Source organism: Colias croceus, chromosome 1 (assembly GCF_905220415.1).
Source record: "Colias croceus chromosome 1, ilColCroc2.1".
Taxonomy (NCBI): Eukaryota; Metazoa; Arthropoda; class Insecta; order Lepidoptera; family Pieridae; genus Colias; species Colias croceus.
The window spans coordinates 14,617,580-14,635,146 of NC_059537.1; the positions used below are offsets into that span (position 1 = coordinate 14,617,580).

Here is a 17,567-nt window from a genome sequence, read left to right on the forward strand (position 1 = left end):
TAATTGCACCGTGATTCTGTATACCTAAAAATAAATGTATTTTAGTAAAACTTTTCAATAAAAAATAATGAATACTTTCACATTTATATTAAAACGTTACGTAATTCCAGTATGAAGCCGTTACAAAAAAGGCGGTTACAAAAGAAAGCTTTCAAACAAGATGAATTCACATAACACTAGGGTTAATTGCGGATTCAGTTCATAGTTCATTGAAAAATTATATGAGGATGAACTCGCTCCTGAAAGGGAGCTGGAGGGGAGGGGATGGAGCGCGGGGTGGGGGGTGGAACACCGCGACGATTCCGGCAGTGAGTTTCGGACCGTCGACGCGACCGACGTGACTCTACCGATTTTTGGAATTGTGCCGTATACCGTAAACGCTACTGTGTTGTGAACTGTGTGTGTAGATTGAAATGTGAGTGTCCTGTGCTTACTCTGTGGTTATGTGGTTGTTCTGGTGATCGGACATAGGTACGTGGTGAGGATGTGGGCAATCTTACATGTTAGGCTTTATAGGATAAGAAGAATAACCTATATTTGAGAGGTGGTCACGTCTCAGTTTCAGCCTTTCAGCTCGATCCAATCTGTATGCTTAAATTTATAATTATCAATTGTCTAGGATGAATCCTGATTATTAGAAATAATTTTGAAAGCAAACATAGTTACCCTTAATATTTAATTTGAACAATACATATTAGAATTATGAATCAAGAGATCGGTATATAGAGTCTTGTATGACGTACTTGCAAATAGCACAGTTTATGAGGTCACTTCAGTCAAAATAAAGTAATTAAAACACTAAAATTAATATAGTAAATATTTCCCAAATTAATATCAAGTAAGTAATAAATTGATAAAACCATTCTCATAAGACATTATTAATTATGTACTGTTAATAGTAGGTATATTATATATTGTAGTTTCATTCACTATTGAGGGGGAATTATTCTCTATTCTATGTAAAGGGGGATAACACTACTTAACTTTTAATAAAAATTATGGTTATGTCTTTAAAATTGTCTCTGTCGGATTAAATAATATATCATCTTTTTACGGTATTACATATTATCTTCTAAGAGGTTAAGCTTAGCTGATGTTTTATAGAAGTTTATAACACAAGGTGATCTTTAAATCTTCGTCTCTATTTTTAAATACATAATGTATTTATTTCTAATATTCTTAAATCTTTCGTTTTCTCTACAATTCTCTCAAAACTTCTAAAATATACCATAATAATTCCTAACATAAAGTAATCTTATCTGTTAGTCTTTAGTGCTCGGAGGTAGAGCCTAGAGCTTACATTTTAGTTCTTGATATTTATGCTCCCAATATCGAATAATTGATTCATCAAATTGATAACAGTTATTGGACGTAGTTTTTAACATGCTGATCGTTTTATCGTGACTCCGGGCAATAAAGGAGATTAATTACATTAATTGCACATTCATAAACCGTGATCACGTTTTATCGAAATATTGAACAAGGATTTGCAATGGCGCCGGTCGTGGCTGACACGGAGAGTTTCCCTCGTGGGAATAGAAAACATTTGTTTATCCGATACAGTCTTTTAATTATCTTTCATTCGATACAGCCCTGAGTAATTTTAGTAGCAATGTTAATGAGACGTTTTGGGTAAATAATTACCGGCCTGTTTCCCTTTGAGCTTGTTTCGTTATTCATTAATATATTTCGCATGTAAATAACAGATTGTTTATTCGTTTTGCGCGTTCAATATTTAAATAATAATTATAACGACTCTTAATATGTTTGACGACATTAAATTTTTAAGCTTTTTTCCTTAATCTTAGATGTTGACGAGATGAAGTTTCTAATATGAATAGATAAATAATTTAAATAGCTAAGAATTATTAATTGTGTCGAAAAATAAAGTACTAAATATGGCTATATCTAGGATATATCCACCGTGTAAGGAAGTCAAGGGACACTTGAAACATCTGCTTCTATAAAAAGGGAGGGGAGATCACTTAAGCTGAGCCGTGCCTTACGATTCACGCCCGACTGACAAGTGACCAGCCTTAACAAGGCTTCTTTTCTATTCAATACATCGTGTTCTTCAAATTTCTTTTAAAGTAGAGAAACGATGAATAAGTATAATTTTTTAGTGAAGATGAATAATGACCCTTCTATTGTATAGACTCTACCAGACTTTTCATTGTTCATCTTGTATCTATATCTCATACTATGATTGTATATTTCTTGATGTTATACGTATGAGATTTGAAAAATCATTTTGGTAAACCGTAGAACTAACAGCAATGTAAGCAATGTTATTACTATATTCAAATACTCTATGATTAAGAGTGCAATAAAAGGCTCTTTTTGTGAATTGGTGCTCATCCAATTACGATGAAAATAAAAGCAGGACACATGGGATAGCTCGGCTCAGTAGACTGAGGTAAATTCAGTCGGGCATGATAATTCAGTGCGCAGTTTTAAGCGGTTTTATACGTTTAATGTTGCTAATAATAGCCAATTGTTTTATCGAATAATTATACTGTACTTAGCATTATTTTTCAGTGTGGAAAGGAAAATATCTGCAATTAGATTTGTAAGTATCAAACTTGGATACACCATAATGTAAAAATGTAAAAACTAAGTATTGTGCTAAATTCTATGCATAACTGTGTTCATTGATCTAAATACAATATATGTATAAGATCATGATCTCTTTTATATTTACCATCTTCAATGGAAACAAATGAAACAGATAGAATACAATTTATGTACCAATAAAATGTTATCTACCTATACTAATATTATAAAGCTGAAGAGTTTGTTTGTTTGTTTGTTTGAACGCGCTAATCTCGGGAACTACTGGTCCGATTGTAAAAATTCTTTCAGTGTTAGATAGCTCATTTATCCAGGTAGACTATAGGCTATGCCTACATATCATCCCGCTACGACCAACAGGAGTGGAGCCATGGGGGTGAAACCACGCTGAGCAGCTAGTTGCCATATATTTTGAAGAGGAAAGAGGGAAAAAGCTATCTTTTATAATAAATATCTAATTAATAATGACTTTAAAAATATTTTGTAATGGAAAAATTGGTTCCACAACGAAGCATCCATACTAAGAGAAACCTTATTTCATCTGACTAATTTGGGACTGTTTGAACATCACATAAATTATATCAACGAATAAAAAAGCTATGGAGATTTATCACTAATTAATTTTTATAGCAGCAATTTGTATAAGGGACAAACAGGAAAATCGTTCATTAAATTAGTTATGACGGTGTATTTTGACAAGTCAAATATAAACTTATTAAATTGTATGTTCTTCTAAAATTTAGCTAATTGGTTATCGTTAAAGATGTGTTAAATGATAAACTTTAAAGTTTCTCATTTTAATATGAGCTTTTGTCTCGTGAACGTCTTAAAATAGGTTCAGTTATTTGTGATATTGAATATATCTGAAATAGTCAAACAGCTAATTTAAATAAAAATCTCAAAAATCAATATATTATATTATTACTTCGTACATTCATTGTTTTAAAGCTATCAACAACAATATTTTACTATGAAACTACCGAAGACAATTCATTGCATACGTAGGTAATAAAAAGGCATATGAATTGTGAACCTCTTTTATGGAAAGTCGGTTGTAAATGGGATTTTAATGGATGGGAATGTGGGATAGAATGATAATGGATTAAGGAAGTGAGTCTTCGGCCTTCGCTTGTCGTTCTTAATCATTTATATGCTTATATTATTAAGAGGAAAGATTTTTCATGTTTGACCGTACCAAATAAGTTTTGATTTACTAGGCCGGTTTTTAACTGTCTTTAAAAAAGAAGGTTTCTTATTAGACGGTTTATTTTATTAAGATGGAGGAAGGTTCATAACCTATTCCTGAATGCAACGGGCTTTATTTTATAACTAGATCTGCTCCGCGGTTTTACCCGCAGTGCGTCGCTCCTGTTGATTTATCTTAGCGTGATGATAGTCTGTAGCCTTTCTCAATAAATGGACTATCTAACACCGAAATATTTTTTTTAAATCGGACCAGTAATTGAGTTTAAACAAACAAACAAACTCTTCAGCTTTATAGTATTATACACAATAAGTTTTCATTGTTTTATTTCTTCAGTAATATACGTACGTATGTTGATAATAATCTCGCCTGAATGTTAGCATATATAATATGTTGATTTATGCATACTTCAGCTTTTTGTGTGATTTCGTCATGAAAATAAATATAAATTATATTGTTATGGTAGTAAGTTATGTGTAATTCTGCAATTGCAAATTATAAGGTAATTAAATGCAATGGACTGCATTTAAAACACTTTGAATTGTATAATATTCACATACACTTACATGCAATTAGGTTAAAAATAATCAAAGTGAAATTTATTAAAGTTTGAGTCGGTCCACCTTCTATGCTAACAATAATAATTATTGCTTGTGATTATTTCTTTATAATAGTAATATTACGATTCTCCTTGATACCTTGAATTTAATTATTCACCTTTATACATAATACGCATTTGTAATATATTTTAATCAGCGGAGTGGCTCATTCACATTCGCTCTTTCTTACCACGAATATATAATCAGCTGAAACCGTTGCTATGGTAAAGTTGTCTAGCGATATTTTGTATAGTAATACTCTCTATAATTTGGAAGGTTCTCTTTATTTCTTTTGATTGAAAAGAAAAATATTCACGACGTCTAAACATACCTAGACGGATTTTAGGCACCAAAAGTTGATGAATTGTATTTCTTTCAATCAATGTTATTACACTTTAATCAATTTGCAAACAGAAGCCTTTATTTTATTATATGTATATCTCCAGTAATTGCAAGCCAATTTTTCACATACATACCCACTAATAAATATATATATATATTTTTCACTCAGAATCACGTTATCCAGTAATTGCGTAAATTGTACAATTTCACAAATTGAATGGAAGTATAACAATACGAGCAATATTTTAAAACGAGACGAAGATTACTCGGATCACTGTCAAGTAATCTACAAAAATAAATTGAAATGGTTCGCTGAGATAAGTGGTCTCGTTTCGGCTCGTCATCCGCTGGTGCTGTGGGCGCATTCATCGTGAGGATACGGTTCAATTAATTCATTATGATGGCACGTCACACCGCGCGGAAACGCAACGGCGCGTAACGTATACCTTTATGTAAATTGGACACGAAAAGTTTGTGTGGTTTTAATTTTATTAAGGGTAAAAATAACAGCTGGTATTGCATTGAGGATTACTTGTTACTTCAAATTACTACTGAAAAACTGAACTGTAAAAGTATTTGGATCTTAGTAGTTTGGTGACACATTATTAAGTGTGAATTTATTTTATTTACGATACTAAATTTGAAAATTTAGTATCATAAATAAAATAAGTTTGAAACTTTATGATACTAAATTTGAAAATTGGTATTACAAGACGTTTGTTTTAAATGTTTGAATGCAGAAATATCAATTCAATTGCAAATAATAAACGATATATCGTAGCAATATCAAAGCTTTACCACCAACCAGTTAACAATCCATTAGTTCCAGTATTCCATTGAATCTAAATGTTTACAAATATATTTTTGTTAGCGCATAAATAATCTGAATGGTAATTTTGGTTCACATGATTCAGTACTTCAGCATTTAAAAATCGTTTAATAAAAATGATGTGAAATCAATTCGTAACCCCCTTAATATAACTATATTCCGTATATAGTTAACTAACTATAAGACATTTTGATTGAAAACTTTGTAAACAATTCAAATAATAAACAAATCAGACACGATGTTATATGAAATACATGATACGGCAAGCTTTACAAAACCGCCCTTAATTTTGGCTCACGCGCTAAGTACTAGATAAGTTGGACAATTGTACAGTTACGGTACAACTCCCAAAACGCCGCATGAAACTCACTCATGCGTCAACGCCTTTTGTCTGTTGATACCTTCACAATCCTATGATTTCGTACAAACCCTCTACTTGTAATGAGAGATTTGTTTTGTATTAACTTGGAGGTCGTTTGGAGGTAACTTTGTTTACGAAATGTCTCAGGTAATCGTTAGGTCTGGGCGATTATAATTAAATAGCAAGCTTTTGTCGGCGAATTCAATAATTGAATTGGAATGTTTTATGTTGATGTTTATTTTAATTTTGGAGCAAATTGCGGGTTACAAATGATAATGGCCTGTGTCCATTTGTAGTGTTCAAGCAAATAATGTTGATTACAATTGACCCACTTATTTATATGCGAAGATATGTTTATACAAAGCATTTCTTGTTGTTGTTGTAAACATAAGAAAATATACCCATAGTAAATGGTCCTCTCCTTTTCAAACCATTACCTTACTTTATATAACTTCAAAGCCGTGCATTGATTTAATTATGAATATATAAACTTTCCCATTTAAAACAACCAAACCAAAACAAGTAGAGGAAAAATCCATTTAGAAATATAACAAGTTGGTGCTTAATCACGTTAAAACTTTACCATCTCCTCGGGAAGTATTAAGTTATTATACCGATTTCAAGTAAGGATTTAAAATTTAGCGCTGGTGTTTAATGCTGAAATGAGTTATTATTAAATCATAAAGCTTGAAACTTAGATGTCTCATTGGAAAGCAAACATTTGTATAACAATTGGATGTTATTTTAAATTAATATTTTTATTAATATTGCAGTTAAAGACAGTTTAAAAAATATGGATAGTGTTTTGGCTAAATCTTTCTTTTATTTCTAATCGATTACTTGGGTGATCAATGAACATAAGGTATATATAATTATATTGTGACCGAAATATAACATAAGCTTTGAAATACAATATTTTTTCCGTAAACATGCAGCGAACGCGGGCAACGGGCAGAGTAGCGGGAAAAAGCTAGTGAGTATAAATATAAATACTTTAAGTGTACCTTTTCAATATATTTCTCATAAAAACACTTCAAGTCATAACATAATTGATTCTTAACCTAATTTCTATTTGTAGGTGATCGAACCAATAATGTCGTAGACGTAGCGTAGGCGGTTCGTAGAGCGTCTACACGCTCTACGAAGGTAGCCATCTCTACGTTGCTAATGTAGACTTGATTATTAAAAAAATATTTTTGTAGCATTTTTAAGATTTCCTTTTCGATGGTTAAATAAATAGATATTAAAATATTTGGTGGGTGAGATTATAATCTATTCATACAATATTCAAAGATATGTATTGAAATAGAGTAAGATAACATGACGTAAAAATCAACTTCTTAATGCATGTTTATCAATAGGGAATTGCACATTTGGTTTTATATTAACATTTTAAGGTTTTATTACAAAATTCGACGAATAATGATGACCTATGTAACGGCAACCCCGTAAATTCAACCCATCCATCGGGAGATTAACTTCACTATGAACTTAACCGTAATGCTTGCAGTAAATGGCATTTTACGACATCGACTTATTTATAGCTTACCTCTTTATTGAGTCACACAAGCCCCTCGTTAAAATATTAATGGCGGGCTGCACTTAGCCGGCCAGAGGAAAAAATACTTAGCCGTTATGTGTTCGCATATAGGTTCGCATTATTTTTGATTATTAATGGTTTACACGTGAATAATTTTGTGTACTAAAATAAAAGGATAACTAGATATAGAAATTATCTTTAACATCCTCTTTTTATAGATGAATCTGTGATGAAAATTTCTGATTGCAACATTATTTCAAAGTAGAACTAACTTAGAACTTAAAAACCTCTATCTGTATAAAAAAATTCTCTACATAGTACCTATCTATAAAAAAAATCGCTTTCTCTGTCCCTATGTTCCTTTGTATGCTTAAATTTTTAAAACTACGCAACAGATTTTGATGTGTTTTTTTTAATAGATAGAGTGATTCAAGAGGAAGGTTTTAGTATATAATTTATTAGGTTTTAGACAAAGCGGGCGAAGCCCCCGTGGTAAGCTAGTCTATCTTTAAATCACAAACTCTAATTTATAAGAGATTTTTGTAATTTTTACATTTAATTATATTAATATCGTTGTGTAATCGTTGATAAAGCTTTATGCACAAGGAAACCGTGATCGTCTTGATTAAGATGTTCGCGATGTGTGTGAAATCTTTGATAGATGGCGCAGTGTTCCTTTGGATACTTAAAAAGAAAGTATTAGCTCGCTAATTAGCAAGATCGGTAGAAGCGTAGTTTGAGTCTTGATTTATGATTTTTCTTTCTTAGCTTTTGAAATGTTTAAAATTCATACTAATAATAAATATGAAAAAGCCTCTATATAAAATACTAGATATGCCGCGCGGTTTCACCAGCAGCAACGGGGAAAATCTAGTGATGTATAATCTATATTATTGTAAACTTTCATCCAATTCCGTCCACTACTTTTTCATGAGAGTGTAACAAACATACATGCATCCATCCATACTTTCGCATATTTATATTAGTAGGATGGACTATCGTGTCAAATAGAGATATTTATATCAAGCATTCATTTTAGATGATTTACTTTGAATTACAATATAAGAATAACATCCAAACAACCTATTTACTCACTACTATAGGTACACATATCGTCGGGACACTTAAGATAAAGTAACCAAAGTAGGATGGATACGATAACACGCTCGTGGCCTTCAGATTTGTTGGCACACAACAGGGCTGCCCAACATTTGGTAACAACTTATAAATAAATTTCTTATATGAATTAAATGTTATTGTATTGTAACTGAGTAAATACATTTTTTATGAGCTTTTAATTGTGAATGTATTTTCAGTTTGTAGATGGTGGTAATTACGCATTGGCAATATTTATTTTTAATCTATTTCTATTAATCGTAGATTAATTGAACTTCATTTGACCAAATTTTACAAACAAACATTGTTTTGGCTACATTTTAGTTAGATTAAAATCGTTATTCCAAAATTCAAAACGACTGATTCGGTATTTTTGTTTTGCTACAAACAAAGCCTGAAGTCCACTACATAAAATTAAACTAAAATACATAAAGAGTAGAATTTGAAACAGGAATCCGTTTCGCGTACACAAAAGCTGACCTACTTAACCGCAAAGTGAGGAACAAAATAAAGAAGACAAAAATTGTTTACATTGTGCCCTAAGGGAAGCTTCACTTATTAATAAATTGGAAGAAACAGCAAGAAAATAAATTCAAACGTCTAAGGTAATAATAAAAGCCCTGAGATCCCTAGTGGGGCTTGGGAGCTGTATTTTGCATTACACTCGATCTTTCATAATATTTAATTAAGTTTGTTTATGTCTTATATTTCATCATTATCATAAAGTGATATTGGTAATTCATCTTTATCAGTCCAAGTTTATCAAAGAATAATAATTCACTTATCCTTGCACTCCTAGAGTTTGGAACGCATTTAAAAAGTTGTCACAATTTTTTTAATATTATTACAAACTTGGAATATACAGGAACAGCGGAACATCAGACCGCTTACCTTTAAAGCCACGACAAGGGTAGATACTCCATAAAATTCCCATTCAAAAGCACATAAGGAAAATGAAACACTCGAGATTTGACACAGGAAAATCCTCCACCAAATCGAAATCACGCTTGCATTACTAACACTATGGGGCTATAAATCGTCCCGTGGACAGTTCCCCTCTCCCCGCGCCCCGCATCACGCCCCGCCCTCACCCTCTCCCCCCGCTGTCCTGACGTTTTTGATTTAAGTTTCCCCGAGAGCCAGCTTATTGCGCTGATCAGTGTTGTGGAGATAATATACTGCTGTGATTTTTGTTAAGAGATGGTCAAGTGGTCGAATTCGACTGCCATTATATTATGTTTGACAAATCTGCGTCTTAGATAATATGAAATGCATTGCAATCCAGTTGCTAAATACGTACCAAGAGATGATCTACTGTATTAAGATATGCTAGTTTCATTTAGATATAGTTAGTGGCGCTAGTACTAACTTACTGTAAACTTCTCTAAACGTTGTCATATCGTGAAGTCTTCTTCTAAAAGCAATACATATATTTAAAAGTATTTTAATTTAAATAATTTTTTTTGGATTCCGTGTCCAAAATTGCCACGTTAATATTTGGAAAAGAATAAGATATAAAACGTCTATAGACTGATTGCATTTCCCTGATTTTCAATAACGTGAAACGAATGTAAAAGAATTATAATTCAACGAGAAACAGACCGGAGATATCATTTTAAACAATCCGCTCCCAACGCCTATCAAATTTAATAAAAACCGGCATAATGTCACAAGGAAATACTCACTTCGAGATTTTAAAATGGCCGAGTGGGGGTGTTTAGCGTTATGGTTCCGTAGTATATTTTTATTATCAACTGCTTAGAACTTGCAGTTTACAGTAAAATAAACGTAGGTAAAAAACGTATACCTATTTATACTCTTTTAAACAACCGTTTGACAATTCTTATGATTTTAGTGGTCGTATAAATTTGATTGTAGGTATATATCATACAATATATTTTTTATAAAAAGTAAAGAAGAATTTAGAGTCGAATTAAGATAATTAAAACTGTCGAAAAATTTAACTGGTTGTACATAAGAAATATTACTGTGATTTTAAAATTGAAAAGTAACAAACGATCGCAAACATTTCACCTCCCAGCACGGAATGCAAAAATGGCCCTTCCTGTAAACGAATCTCACGTAAAACTCGAATAAAATATAACATTGAATTGGTCGGATTAAAAACGTAATCGCAGGCAGGAAATTAAATTTTCGTCTATTGTTTCTGTGACGTAATTCATTCGGGTGCGATTTTTGAGGCTTATTGAATGAAATCACATTGGATTATTGACGTAAATTATTTTAATCGGCTGAGTACCTAATGTTGAAAGAAATCGCAATTGTATGTCACGGTTATTGGAATAATAGCAGTAAGTGCACTTGGGTCAGTTCCCACATCAACTATTTATATTCAGAGTTACATTGTTAAGTAAGCTATTATTTATTTGTGTTATAAGTTGAGTATTATGTGTAGATTTTAGAATAAGACCTACAAATTTAGGTCCCTTTATCGGGGAAAATTATTTATAGTTATATCTTTACTATTGCTAGTCCTTAAAGAGAAGTTCACTAAAATAAAAGAGATCACCTAAAAATATTTTAATACTACACTTGTGAGAAGCTTTGTAAGTATAAAAGAGAGTTAAACAATACACACTATAAAGAAATGATAAACTGAATCGAATCTTTCAGGAAATCTGCATTATGCCTGAATATACCATATTAACTTATCTATTACTATATTATGCACGCAACCTCGTACACACTCTTACACTTACACACACACAAACACACTCACACTCAAATACACACACTCACCCACACACACTCACTCACACACATACACAAACTCGCTTTTACTCACGTTATAATGGCACTGTGTCTTATGGAGTGGAAAGCGTCGATCGCCTATAGCACAGGTCTAGTACCTAGTTTAGGCGATTGTCGTGTCTCATTTATGTAAACTTCTTATAATGTGGGTCTAAATAAATATTTTTTCATTTTCATTTTCATTTGAATATTCTTTCGGGTCAAGCCGAAATCATTGATAAGCATATGTTAACAATGTACACACAAGTTAACTTCATTATCAAACCGAAATACCGCTTCTAGGTTGGCTAATGAAAAGCCTTTGGACGTGTACCGTTTGACCGGTCACGCGTCACAATTGAGTCCTCGAAAGCCTACATTGGTTACTATAATATGTTGAACGGTTCCTGATTGTTAGCTTATCTTGGTATATGTGTTTAATATTTAGAGCTACATATTTTAAATGTGCAGATTGTTATTATTCGTATCTACATTAACAAATGTAGAGGTTTACAAGTGAAACCTCGGAGTAATCGGTGTACATACATAAAAAAAATATATACCGGCCGAATTGATAACCTCCTCCTTTTTTTGAAGTCGGTTAATAATATCCCAGCCTTACGTCATATAGCCTATATAGATTTCTAAATGATATATTACACAGATGAAGCACTGGTGCCAAATTTAAAATATAAACTTTTAATATCAGGTTACAGCGAGTAGATTATAATAATATCGAGTACGTTGATTAATTACCGCATGTATAAATAGCCGGTAGTGTTACGATGGCCTGCGTCTGCTAATTGACCGGGTAATCCGGTTATGTACTCTTGTATTATGTTGTGCGATGGAATGTCACGCTACATTGTATCATTCGATCTTTTGGTGGATATTGTAATGTATATTTGCAGTATTTGTTCTATTACGTGCAAGGTAGAGTTCGTATTACTGTGGAGATTCTCGTGCGTTTTTAGAGAGGTACTATGGTATCACGTATCCTAATTCGTATACATAACCTAAACATATTATACCTTATATGTATCGAATATTTCGTTTTAACTGCAACGGAATATAAATGAGAGTTGTTAGAATGAGAATTTTGAAAAACAACGCAGTAAGGTAAAATTGAAAATGCATAAAAATATCCTTCAAAATAGGTACATTAAAAAGATGTGTTGCTGTACTATGAAATGGTAAATTTAAAAACTTGTGCCAAAAGTTTAATGGACTCCCACTTGCACTTGGACAAGTAAAGTTCTCAACCTTCTCCAACTTGGAAAGACAATTTTTCGCATTATTGTTCAATTAACTGAAAAAGTTGTGTAATAGAACTATAAAGTTACTAAAAATATAAGCAAAAGTTTGTGAAAATTAATTCACTTTCAAAGTTGTCTCAGAAGTTGTGTTAGTTATATTTATTAAATTATTTAGTGCTAAATTACTGTCAGATTGTTCAATTCAGTGTATGATTTTTGTACCGATGCTTAATTATGTCTATTGAATAGTCTACCAAAAATTCTCCAGAACATAGCACTTTTCTGTAAGTATATGCTAAGATTATGAAATCACGAACAGAAAATTAATTCAGACCGCATATTTTTTAATCCCCTAAAATTTATATCTCATCCCATAAACAGCACAGCAATCTCGAAACATACTTAGCCCTTGAGTATCACCAAAAAGTATTTACCTTGACTCAATATTTTACTTAACATTACGTAATCTAACGAACAAATTGCAAAGCGGATATTCCTATACATTAGTATATCGAGGTTAGTCTGTCCGTGCGCGCTAATCAGCAGTTCGTCTGTCATTCAATGAGGGTTTACTGCCATTATTTGGTTCCCAGTTGCGATTCAATGGACATGCTATACCAGTGCTTAGCAAGTGAATTTGATGCAATTTTGTATTTTAAAGTGGTTGATCGGTTAGATATCATTTTCAACTTGTTCATAAACTTTTCTTTGTCAATTTTAATTATTATTTATGAATTCATCTTTAGTGTTGAAACAATATTTACTCAGGATTTACCTAATAGAATTTAAAAAGGCCCGATAATATTCTAACCTACACGTAGACAATGTGAAATATCTTTGATACTAAATTGTTTACAAACTCTTAACTCTTACAAAATTGCACATGATTTAGAGAAACCCCGCTAAATGATACATAGAAAGATAAAAAGATAATCACCGTCCAGTACTTTCAGAGCACGCAATCTTCCCTAGCAGTGTGTAAACCGCATCCTTCAATATCAACCATCTGAAGAAGTCTGTTGTAGCCACAGGCTCTACAATTGCTTCACGTGGTTTCCTTTCAAGTACTTGCCGATCCCATCGCTATCTTTTAAAGAGTTAAATATTATCTACACTCTTAAGGATGGATAAACTGATTGTTTGTAGTTTGTAGGAAAGCCTTAAGGTACTAAGGAATCCCTTTAATTATATCCGTAGAAAGCTACTTTATTCCAGAATGACTTATGTTATATTATATCGCGATAATGGTGGAGTTTCTAGTAAATTATGTAATAGTCTATTCACCTTGTAAATCTATCTATCAAAAATCAAAGTAATTTAAACACTTTACAAATGTTAAACAAAAACTAACAAAACTCCCGTTTCAATTACTCAAAGCATTTGTATGGCAATAAAATATGAAAGCTTGTGAAATCGTCGGCAGTCCTACGGAGCGACTAGCGGCGCTCAAAGGGAATCCTAACTTGGCACTTTGCTTGCCAACGCTTTCGCGGGACTAGTACAGTCACTAGCGTCTCGTGACGAATATGTTTATAGTGTGGGGTCTGTTAAAGCTCTGATAACCGTTTATCAGAGAACTTTGTAATTCCACTAAGCATATTAATAAATCAACAATTGTTCAAATATTGTATCTTATTTAAGTTTTTGATACTTTGCTCGAAAGAAATCATCGGGTAATAAAGATTGAACGTGATTATTACTATTAATTCAGTTAAATAATTTGATTATTTTTAATGTGATAATAATAAAATTAGTCTATGCTCAAACTCAAACTCAAACTCAAACATTCATTTATTCAATTAGACTACTATTTAGTAGCACTTTCGAATCGTCATTACATAATTATTTTAACATTTACCACCGATTCGGAAAGCAGTGATCTATGGAGAAGAATCGGCAAGAAACTCCATAGTTGCTCTTTTAAAATCATGTAAATATTACAATATATGAAACTTATATCTAACTACATAATATATCATAATATGCCAATGAACTGTCTTGTGGTTTTTACGCGACAACCCTCCATGGGTTTTTATCGTCCATATATTCCTGAATATTGTAGTACGCTCTCTGAACTAATACATTTTTTATATAAGTTTTAAATTTAGAACTACTAAACTCTTTAATATTGTGAGGAATTCTATTGTAAAAGCGTATACCTTGACCCATAAATGAATTTTTAACTTTAGCTAATCGGAAAAATGGCATTTCAATTCTATTCCTGTTCCTTGTGCCATAATCGTGTCTATCTCCTACTCTTGTGTGTAAGTCGGAGCTTTTGTGTACATGCAAAATATTATTAAATATATACTGTGATGGTACAGTAAGGATACCAGTATTCTTAAAATGATCTCTTAGTGAATCCCGAGCACGTAAATTATATATAGAGCGAATGGCTCTTTTCTGTAAGATAAATATAGTTTCTATATCTGCAGCCCTGCCCCACAGTAGAATTCCATAGGACATAATGCTATGAAAGTAGCTGAAATAAACCAGTCTAGCCGTATCTTCATCGGTGAGTTGCCTTATTTTTCGGACTGCATATGCAGCTGAACTGAGCTTACCTGCAGCGGTGTTGACATGGGCTCCCCACTGTAGTTTCTCGTCCAATGTTAACCCTAGAAATACAGTAGACTCAGTAGGATGCAATACCTCCCCGTTCAAGGTAATATCTCTGTTCAACTTTTTTACGTTAGGAAGTAAAAATTCAACACAAGTGGTTTTTTTGGCATTTAATAATAAATTATTGGCATTAAACCATTCAGATATGTGTAAAAGAGCACTGTTCACTTCGTCAACATTTGGGTCATGCCTATCCACATTAAAAATTAATGAGGTATCATCTGCAAACAGAACTATTTCACACCTATCCTGCAAATAATAGGGAAGATCATTGATATATACCAAGAACAAGAAGGGACCTAAAATTGACCCCTGTGGAACACCAATGTTAATTGACGCACCGCTAGAACGTTCTCCATTAACAACTACAGTCTGTATCCTATCATGCAGGTATGACGCTATGAGGTTCTGTGCTTTTCCTTTAATTCCATAGTGATTAAGTTTACGTAACAAAGTACAATGTTCAACGCAGTCAAATGCCTTGGAGAGGTCACAAAATATCCCCAGAGCATTTTTTGAGTTTTCCCATGCTTTATATATATGTGTTAGAAGTGCAACCCCAGCATCTGTGGTTGAGCGCCCCTTTGTGAAACCAAACTGTTTGGTGTGCAGTAAATCATTAGATGCAAAATGACTACTCAGTTGGTTTAATATTAACTTCTCGAATACCTTACTTAATGTTGGTAAAATAGAGATAGGTCTATAATTGTTACAGTCTTCTTGATCGCCCTTCTTAAATAGAGGTATAACTTTACTAAGCTTTAGTAAATTAGGAAATGTACCATAGTCACAACACTTATTAAATATAAAAGCTAAATTTTTCGCAATATTTTCTATGATATTATTAACTAAATTTACGGACATTCCCCAAAGATCACAAGTATTTTTTAGATTAAGCGTCTTAAAGGCAGTAACAATATCACTAGCAGTTACGTGTCGTAATTCAAATAATGTACTGCACCCCGCAACATGGTCCCTCAAAAAGGTTTCTGCAAGTGCTGAAGACGAATTTAAACTATTAGTAATAGTAACAGGGACACTACTGAAGAATTCTTCAAAAGCAAGCGCAACATCAGCACTTTTGTCAATAACCCTGTCATTATTTACAAGTTTTATAGTATTACTTGATTTGCTTTTACCCATTTCACCATTAATAATAGACCAAACTGTTTTAACTTTATTATCCGATTCGCGTATTTTATCTCTGATATACAATCGCTTCGCAGTAAAACAAACAATTTTAAAAGTTTTTGAGTAATTTCTAACATAACTAAGAAAAGATGGGTCTTTATTATATTGCTTCATACCATATAACTCATAAAGAACGATCCTACACCTATGTATGCTAGGTGTCGCCCATTTACTAAATGGTAAATCCTTGGTAATATTTAAAGATTTAACTTTAAATATTTTTTCAAATTCATTATGAACTAAATTGAAAAGATTTTTAAACATTTCACAAGGATTATTATTACAGGATTGATCATTCAGTACGGGCAGGTTTTTATTAATATTATCTCTAAATTTATTAATGCCTTTTTTACTTATAGGCCTAACATTAATTCTTTTAAATTCAGGTAAGCAATCCCATTCAAAAACTACTTTCTGGCCACAGTGATCCGAAGTGAGTGTATTGAGAATATTTTTCTCTAAACAGAAGCAGTCGCAGTATATATTATCAATACAGGTTGCAGAAGTAGGTGTAATTCGTGTGGGTTCATTAAAAAGTTTATACAGATTAAATGACTGAAACAAATTAACAATTCGTGTAGCCGTTTGTGTTTGTAAAAGTATATCAATATTAAAATCACCACATACTATAACTTTTTTTTTACTCCTACTTAAACGCTTTAATATTTCTTCCATGACTGTCTCAAACATATTATAGTCACTGGAAGGGGGTCTATAAACGCAAACAATAATGTAACGCTCCAGTTCAACACAGGACAGTTCAATGGTCCGTTCTACAGAAAGACTAACAATGTCAGTTCGTTCTTTACATTTTACACTATTGTGTACAAAAATAAGAGAACCTCCATGAATAGCATATGTCCTGAAGTATATACTTTTTAATGTATAATTATCAATATTTATTACCAACTGACATTGTTTAAGCCAATGTTCTGTTACACAAAAAACCTTAATTCTATTATGATTTAAAAATAATTCTATTTCTAATAATTTGCTAGCCAAGCCTTGAATGTTTTGATGTACAATAGAAAAAGTCTGCTTAGCTGTTGTCTTATATACTAGTTTAAATCTAGCTTAGGGCTAGATTTTCTGTCAACACAAGGTTGGTGTATATAATTATTATTACTACTACATAAAATTATAGTAGATCCAGGGTCTGATAACAAACATGTACCAGACTGGTTA

At 32.3% G+C, this 17,567-nt stretch overlaps 1 protein-coding gene across 3 annotated transcripts in view; it reads left to right on the top strand.

The window, feature by feature from the left end:
- The first annotated feature begins 328 nt into the window (after positions 1 to 328).
- The window catches only part of LOC123705828 (zwei Ig domain protein zig-8-like), a 349,179-nt gene continuing 331,940 nt past the window's right edge, over positions 329 to 17,567 (top strand). For all 3 annotated transcript variants that reach the window (XM_045654869.1, XM_045654877.1, XM_045654885.1), the window contains exon 1: positions 329 to 471. The gene's annotated coding sequence lies outside the window, so the exon portion shown is untranslated. The remainder of the gene's footprint in view (positions 472 to 17,567) is intronic.